Genomic DNA, 8,663 nt, shown 5'->3' with positions numbered 1-8,663 from the left:
TAAAACACGGGACACAGTTTGGGACATAAAAAAACAACGGACACAGTGGGAGAAGCCACTCACTAGCCAGGAGTAATTCCTCTCCTAACCTAACCAGAATAAACTACCCACTGGGCACAGATGTCAATTCAACAGGTATTCCACATTGGTTCCATGTAATTTCATTCAAATAACGTGAAAACATCATTGATTCAACTAGTGTGTGCCTAGTGGGTATTGGCTCTAGTTATCGGCTAGAACTTGGGTCCAAAGGTTTTCCTGATCAGGTCACTTGGTTCTGCACATCCATCATCCTCACTTGTACTATCATCGTCTGGTTGGGGTCTGTGTCTGCCCGCTGCTCACGCAAACTGCAGCACATCTTCTGTCACCTGCTATCCGTCAAGGACCTGCACGCCTTCAGGACAAGGACGAGTGCAGGTATGATCATCGCCCACCCTGCCCACCCCGGACACCCCATCTTTCACTGTCAATGCACTGAATATATTCACCACGGCAGTATCCCTCCCTATGCTTATATAGATATAGCCCCTCTGTAAATGGTATATTCTCACTGTAATCAGCCTATACTCCAGAGTTTTAGGTTTACTGTTCTGATATTGTACATTCTGTATGATGTCTATGTTGACTTCTCTGTCTATTGCTGGCTGCACCTTCTCACTGAGGCACATTGCATTGTGGGTATGTGTAAATGTACTTGGGAGAATAAAGGTGATTCTGATAGAGTGTAATAGAAAGTTGTGTGTACTACACCCAGTCATTCAGCACAACAGAGGGAAAGAACAGAAGACATCCAGTATGGTGAATAGACTGAAACCATCTTTAATAGCATGTTGATATACTGCAGAACAGAAGACAGGTAAAGAGGGATTCAAAGCCAACCGAGGGAGGTGATGGTTAAATGCCCAAATTCAACAAGTCTGTCCCCCTAAAAGGCCCCCTTCCTCATTGTGCGACAATAGAACAACATAGGTGACAGAAAACCCCCAGAAGGGAAGAGTTCCACGCGTCACCTGAAACGACAGCAGTGCATTTTTAGCATCACTGAGCCCTTTCGTCTATATCCAAAGAAAAAGGTTAGTCATTTGAACGAACTTACAGTAGCATTCAATCAATTCCACTAATCCTCCTTTTTGCTGCTTGAGACTCCATTCATGGGAGACAGTCACATTTTTGCCCACAAAGACAATGATAGGCTTTTCACATTCTGATGCATTGTGGGTGAACGGACAGAATAATGACATATTTATCCCCTGTGCTGCACTCATGCACAACAAACTTGACTTTGAAGGGAAAGCATGTATCACAGTATCAATAGGCCTCCTATACATACAAAACCAATGTCATGCCGGGTTGAAGAATCACATTCACTCCACATGTTGAATTGACAACGACGAAAGGAACAGAAAACAGATTAACTTGTTCTTAGAGTGTGAAATGGATACAGACACAGCTCTCTGGTTTGCCATAGGCTGTTAAACCCTAAAGAGACACTGAGCGTCCCAAATGGCACCCTATTCCCTTTCCAGTGCCCTAATTTTGACCAGGGCTTATAGGTCAAAAGTAGGGCACTATGTAGGGAACAGTGCCCTATTTGGGACACTGACACAGTGAAGTATTTGAAATATGTAACCCTGTTTTAAACACCCTTCAACAGTTAATATAACAGAGCCCTGTGTCTATTGAAACTGACACATTAAAAAGGGGAAGGATCTCCGCTGAAGAGATTCGTGTGAGATCTCCTCTTGGTGAGCGGGAGTCACGATGCTGCAGTGGGCAAGGGACAATCTCCACACACACACAGGAGATATGGGATACATATCACATTTGGTATATCACACACACACACACACACACACACACACACACACACACACACACACACACACACACACACACACACACACACACACACACACACACACACACACACACACACACACACACACACACACACACACACACACACACACACACACACACACACACACACACACACACACACACACACCACTGTCAACCTCTCAGCCCCCACAGCAGCGTGGTGCAATAGATTGTTTTTCCAGAGGCTCGCTCCTCACAGATGAAGTGGACTGAGATTGGAGATGAGTTGGAGACCTCCACACAGCAGGTTGGTAATTATCTGAACTAGCGGCAGGGCTGAATGAGAGGAGGCCAGGAGGGCCAGTCGAATATATATTCCAAACCACCTGATGTAGCTCATGTTTTAAACATGGGCACATTCAGACCAGAGCAGTCGATGAACTATTTCAGATAAATTACATTTTGTTGACCTTAGCATTTACATGGATGGAGATAACTCGGTTGTCCTCTCCGACAACCCCATTTGATATTTAACAAACTAAGCTGAGCGAAAAGCGAGAGATTAAGATGATTCTTGTCCTCTTCAATACAGATGAGCAAATAACAGACAAAACATTTGAGTGCTGTTATGAATTATGTGAATACTGGAGTACTAAGCTTTTAAAAAAGTCAAATAAAAAGGCTATCTTGATACACAGAAGAAGCAGCATTGAGAAATTGCAAGTGTCATGTTTGTCCAGTGCATATGTTTAACATATTGAGTGTGTTGCACTCCAAAATACACTGGGAAATCATTTTGGTTGGATTGTATTGGCAGACAGATCTGCAGACTGGCAAAGGGCGAATAGTGGGAATTACCAGTCTTATTGGCTGTGATTAGGGCCTGGAGTTATTTCTGGTCCTAGTTATGATCTCAGCATAACAGCACATGCACACAATAAATGTGCAATCTAAACCATTCCAGAACATTCCAGAACATTTAAGTCAAGAATTCCTGAGCTGAATATAACAATGACGACAGCAAATAAAGAGCTTATTTCCTGGGCTGTTATTGGCTTTTGGTTTGGCAGTAAGCCTTCTGATTGGTTGCCTTGCCTTCATATGTCATCATCCTTAGCTACAGTAACTGGACGGGGGATCTGTGGAGGATGACAGTGGAAGTGTGTTTCCTGATAATAGAAAAGAAAGAAAAACAACACCACAGAGAGTGACAAATAACACACCTCCTCAGATCACACAGAGAGAGAGAGACAGAGAGACGAGAGAGAGACAGAGAGAGACGAGAGAGAGACAGAGAGACGAGAGAGAGACAGAGACAGAGAGAGACAGAGAGAGAGAGAGACAGAGAGCCGAGAGAGAGAGAGAGAGACGAGAGACAGACAGAGAGAGAGACAGAGAGACAGAGAGAGAGACAGAGAGAGGGAGAGAGAGAGAGAGGGAGAGAGAGGGGGGAGATAGAGGGAGAGAGAGGGGGAGAAAGAGAGACAGCAGTCTCCCATTTCAATTAATAAATCCACCACATTGCAAACAAGGAGACAGGTTGCACTGAAATATCGCTAACTGTAATTATTTGTAGGGTAGGGTGTTGGGTACTGCAGGGTACTCCTCGAGGTGAGAGTGGAGGAGATTCTGAGTTCTTCTAGTTTTCTTCTAGCCGAGTACAAAGTAGTCCGTTTGGTGGAGACTTCCGTCATTTTGGCACACACATTGTTCAGTCATTGTTAATCAATTGCACACACACATTGTTCAGTCATTGTCAATCAAATGCACACACATAGTAGAGATGAGGTTAGGATATGAATGGTAAAAGTGAACAAAAGTCGTTCTTAGATTAAGTTCAATCTCAGAGGGAATCTCCAAGACATTCACACAGTCTGTGGAATCCATCTGAATCTAGTTGGTTGGTGCTGGATGTTGTACTACGTCCTTCCTTGTTAACTACTAAAGATCCATCCAGAAAACTAAAGAAACCAATGATATTATCTATATTTAAAGAGTTAAAACTGACAAAACTGTTATAGAAATTTGTTAAAACTACATAATATTTCAAAATACACATGGAATCAAGTCAAATTCATCTTCTTTTCCACTTGGATTATTCTCATGACGTTACTCCACACCTCCTTTTAAATCTTTACCTCGATTCATCTTTTGTCGTTATTTCCTTAAATATATGCATATAGATGTGTTATCTTTTTTTTATAGCTCTGTCTCTGTATGTATAGCATGTACATATGTTCTGTTAGTGACGTGGGAGTGAGGTGTGAGGTTGGGGTGAGGTCAGGTGGGTGAGGGGGGGGTCATTGGTTCATTGGTCTCTTATTTACAGCAGGCTTCGAGAGCCACTTGGGGTCCTCTGGAGGCTGAGGCGGGGGTCCGCCGGGGGGATGTACTGGTGGGGGTGGTTGTAGGGGGGAGGAGGAGGGGGTAAGGGGGGCTGGTGACCGTCCTTGCTCTCTGGCGACCTCACAGGAGTGGAGGTGGCCGACCGGATGACCTGGTGGTGGTGGGCATGGTGATGATGATGGGCGTGGGTGGGGGTGTGGCTGAGGAAGGCCTCCACGCGGCCATGGCCGCTGTTGTCCAAGACGATCACCTTGACAATCTGCTGGCACTGGATGAGCGTGTCGGGCCGAAGGTCGCCCATGCTGATTGGCTGGAGCTGCTGCAGGTGGTGGAGGGGGGTGCCAGCGGTTGACTGAAGCTGCGGCTGCTGCAAGAGCTCCCCCCGGTGGTTAAGAAGGGCTCCAACACTCTCGGGGCTCCGGGGCAAGCTCCCGCTGCTGCTGAGCTGGTACGTATGAAGCCTGTTGTGAATTGACACCTAGTTTAGAAAACAGCCAGAGACAGCATCAAATGTTATAAGACTGGCCTCCTTCTAGTGCTCCCTCAGCCCTCTTCTCTTTTTTTGGGTGACACCACATCACAACTGGCATGCGTGGGGTGGGGGGTGGGGGAAGAGACGGGGAGGGTTGGAGGGCGAACGTGCGCCCCCTGGTGCTGGGGGGACCAGTTCAGACTGGGTGCTGGAAGCATTGGTGTAGAGGTGGGACAGGTGGGGGGAGGCTGTGGATAGAGGGGGGGTGTCGGTTGAGAGGAGTTGTTTCTTTTGGGGGAGCCTGGTGGTTCTAAAGGAGTCAGAGGGCCCCCGTGCCTCCCTCTCAAACCACTGTGCAGCACTAAGGGTCACTGAACACTGGGGGTGAAGGAGAGAGGGAGGGGTGCTTTTAGACGGCCATTGAACATAGAAGGGGGGGGGTAGAACTGGAGACGAAGGTGAAACCAACAGGGGGACGAGACATCCACAGACACCACAGGCAACACTCATCAGAATGCATGCCTCATCATTTTACAACACATTTTAGCAGGCCTTGTCACTCGCCAAGCCTGCTCTGTTCAGCAGGCCTGGTCATTCACCAAGCCTGCTCTGTTCAGAAGGCCTGGTCATACCTTCAAAGATCAAGGAGGGTTTTGACATCCTACTTAAACATGACCTCCCATGAGGTTTCCTAAGAAACTCTTTCTTTTCCTACCTGTGAAACTTTTCTGGTTAAAAACTAAAGCATTCTCACTGGGGGTTGTGTACATCCTACATAGTCTGGTGTTGCAGGGAGAATGACTTTGTCTTCGATTCCTATTTAGTCCTATTCCCATGTTTTGAAAATGTCCTTAAAAGCTACAAGAGCAAAGTATGTTCAAGGCTTCGGTGACATAACACGTTTGTGCATGTTTCACAACAAATGGACGTCTTAATTCACAATAAACACTATAATTCAATTCAGTCTCAAAGCGAGCACTGCTTTGCTTGCAGGGTGAAAGGCCACTACTTGGCTAATCAACTGTATGACTCCTCCCCAGCAGTACTCATGCAGCTTGGGGACCTTCCACAGTTCCCCTCATCTCCCCAAACATATGGGTCTTGGAACGAAGAGATATGTTGGGAAATGTCTAGTTGTCTAAACATCCAGAATGAGCTGCGTTTCATTACAGAGCACTTGTAGGTGGATTCTCAGTGGAGTCTGCTAATCAGCCGCTGAACACATTTGCGGTGTAGCTCGTATGTAAATGAGATCTAAATCAGCCTCATTATGTATGCAGGCATGTGTAATATCCACCAGGAAGTGCTTGTCATGGAGGAATATGTTCCCTTTCATTATGGAAATGATTAAACACTTACAGTACCTTCGGAAAGTATTCAGACCCCTTGACTTTTCCACATTTATTACATTACAACCTTATTCTAAAATGGATTACATTTTTTTTGTAAACTCCTCAGCAATCTACACATAATACCCCATAATGACAAAGCGAAAACAGGTTTTTGCTAATTTTTTGCAAATGTATAAAACCTTAAAAACAGAAATACCTTATTTACATAAGTATTCAGACCCTCTGCTGTGAGACTCGAAATTGAGCTCAGGTGCATCCTGTTTCCATTGATCATCCTTGAGATGTTTCTACAAATTGATTGGACTACACCTGTGGTAAATTCTAAGGTCCCACAGTTGACAGTAAATGTCTGAGCAAAAACCAAGCCATGAGGTCGAAGGAATTGTCTGTAGAGCTCCGAGACAGGATTGTGTTGAGGCACAGATCTGGGGAGGGGTACCAAAACATTTCTGCAAAATTGAAGGTCCCCAAAAACACCGTGGCCTCCATTATTCATCTCATATACTCATCTCATATGTATATACTGTACTCGATACCATCTACTGTATCTTGCCTACTGCATTGTCGGAACTAGAAGCACAAGCATTTCGCTCCACTCGCATTAACATCTGCTAACCATGTGTATGTGACAAATAAAATTTGATTTGATTTGATATTCTTAAATTGAAGAAGTTTGGAACCACCAAGACTCTTCCTAGAGCTGACCGACCTGCTAAGCAATCGGGGGAGAAAGGCCTTGGTCAGGGAGATGACCAAAAACACGATCACTCTGACAGAGCGAAATGGGAGAACCTTCCAGAAGGACAACCATCTCTGCAACACTCCACCAATCAGGCCTTTATGGTAGTGGCCGGACAGAAGCCACTCCTCAGTAAAAGGCACATGACAGGTTTGCCTTCCAACAGGACAACAACCCAAAGCAGACAGCCAAGACAACCCAAGAGTGGCTTCGGGACAAGTCTCTGAATGTCCTTGAGTGCAGCCAGAGCCCAGACTTAGACCTGATCGAACATCTCTGGAGAGACCTGAAGATAGCTGTGCAGCAACACTCCCCATCCAACCTGACAGAGCTTGAGAGGATCTGCAGAGAATTGGAGAAACTCCCCAAATACAGGTATGCCAAGCTTATAGTGCCATACCCAAGAAGAGTAAAGGGTCTGAATAATTTCACGATGTAAATGTGATATTTCAGTTCATTTTTTAATTTTTATAAATTAGCAAACATTTCTAAAAAACAGTTTTTGCTTTTTCATTATGGGCTATTTTGTTTAGATTGAGGAGAAAAAAACAACATGTAATCAATTTTAGAATAAGACTGTAACCTAACAAAAGGTGGAAAAAGTCAAAGGGTCTGAATACTTTCCAAAGGCCAAAAGGAAACTCCAGTTTTTGATAGGGGCGACTCTTAGGAAGGAACTTTGGGATGGTAGGCTAGGCCTTAGACCAGGGATCATCAACTAGATTCAACTGTGGGACCATTATTTATTGAATGGATGGTCAGGTGGTCGGAAGATAATTACAACATAATCATTTCAAACCTCGCTTACATTTCTATACAGTACGATCATGTCTCTCTATTATGCTTGGGGATCAGGGCATAAAATGAACACCAGCCACCTGCCAAATGCAGGTAGATTTAGGTATAGTCGGATAAGAATGTCTGTTTCACCAGCCACATTGGTGGGTGGGCAATTTGCAGGGCTCTACAGTGGAGCATTATGTTTGCATTTGTGAATAAAAATAGAGTCAAAGGTCAAGTATGAACATAATGTGCGATTTGTAGCAAAGAAATGCTGATGTAGTTGTTTTCAAAGTATTTCTGCTGCTTTGTTTCATAGCTGCTAATCGCACAGAGAAATAAGAATGGTACATCCCACCTTGCGCAGCAACAGCTTTGCACACTGTGAGTGAAGCGGTGATATATTCATTTTTGGAGGTGCAGGTGCAGGTCAGTAAAGTGAGACAGATTTTTTCATCTTCTTGACACAGTGGCTAAAAAATACATTTTTAGGCCCCGGTGGGATCATTTGGGAACAGATTTCGCTAATTAAAATAACTTGGAGTTGATTTCCTGGTGTCTGTTGTTATGTTAGTCTTTTATGTCAAACAATGAAAATGTTTTGCTCAGTAAACTTGGTGGGCCAAATAAAACCACCCACGTGCCAACCTCGGCCCACAGGCCACCAGTTGGGGAGCCCTGCTTTAGATTATTATGTAAGCTTGGTAATGGAACTGTGACAAGAATGACTATTGGCAGGTCCATATTGATTTTCATGTGGGTTTCGGCTCCGTATTGCCCTTAAGCTAGATGGATGACATGGATGACATGGATGCCATTTCCATTGGGGCTTTTGATGTACATCTATTCATAATGTAATAAACTAGATTTAGTTTTATCTTTTATCATCGTCCTTAACGAACAATGAGTCACGCTCTGCCTTTGATTTCTCTCCCTCCTCCCTCCCTCCCTTTCTCTTTCACCTTCTCTATCCATCTCTCCCTCTGTCACACATATTCAGCTTCCTTTTGAGCAAGCTGGACACACTGCATATTGTGTCTTACAGGCTGTATATAGATCATGGCTACAACATGAATTGACCTGTTATGTGATTAATGACTGTAACTTCAGATATCATTAATGGCACATAATTAATCAATGAAAAACCTTC

The 8,663-nt window shown here is 44.4% G+C and overlaps 1 pseudogene; it reads right to left on the bottom strand.

Annotated features, from left to right (window-relative positions):
- Nucleotides 1–1,825: 1,825 nt before the first annotated feature.
- Nucleotides 1,826–8,663, bottom strand: part of LOC127927155 (IQ motif and SEC7 domain-containing protein 3-like) — a 98,338-nt pseudogene continuing 91,500 nt past the window's right edge.

Source organism: Oncorhynchus keta, unplaced genomic scaffold, assembly GCF_023373465.1.
Source record: "Oncorhynchus keta strain PuntledgeMale-10-30-2019 unplaced genomic scaffold, Oket_V2 Un_contig_963_pilon_pilon, whole genome shotgun sequence".
Taxonomy (NCBI): Eukaryota; Metazoa; Chordata; class Actinopteri; order Salmoniformes; family Salmonidae; genus Oncorhynchus; species Oncorhynchus keta.
The sequence above is the reverse complement of the archived record's forward strand: the minus strand, read 5'-3'. Positions and strand labels throughout refer to the sequence as shown.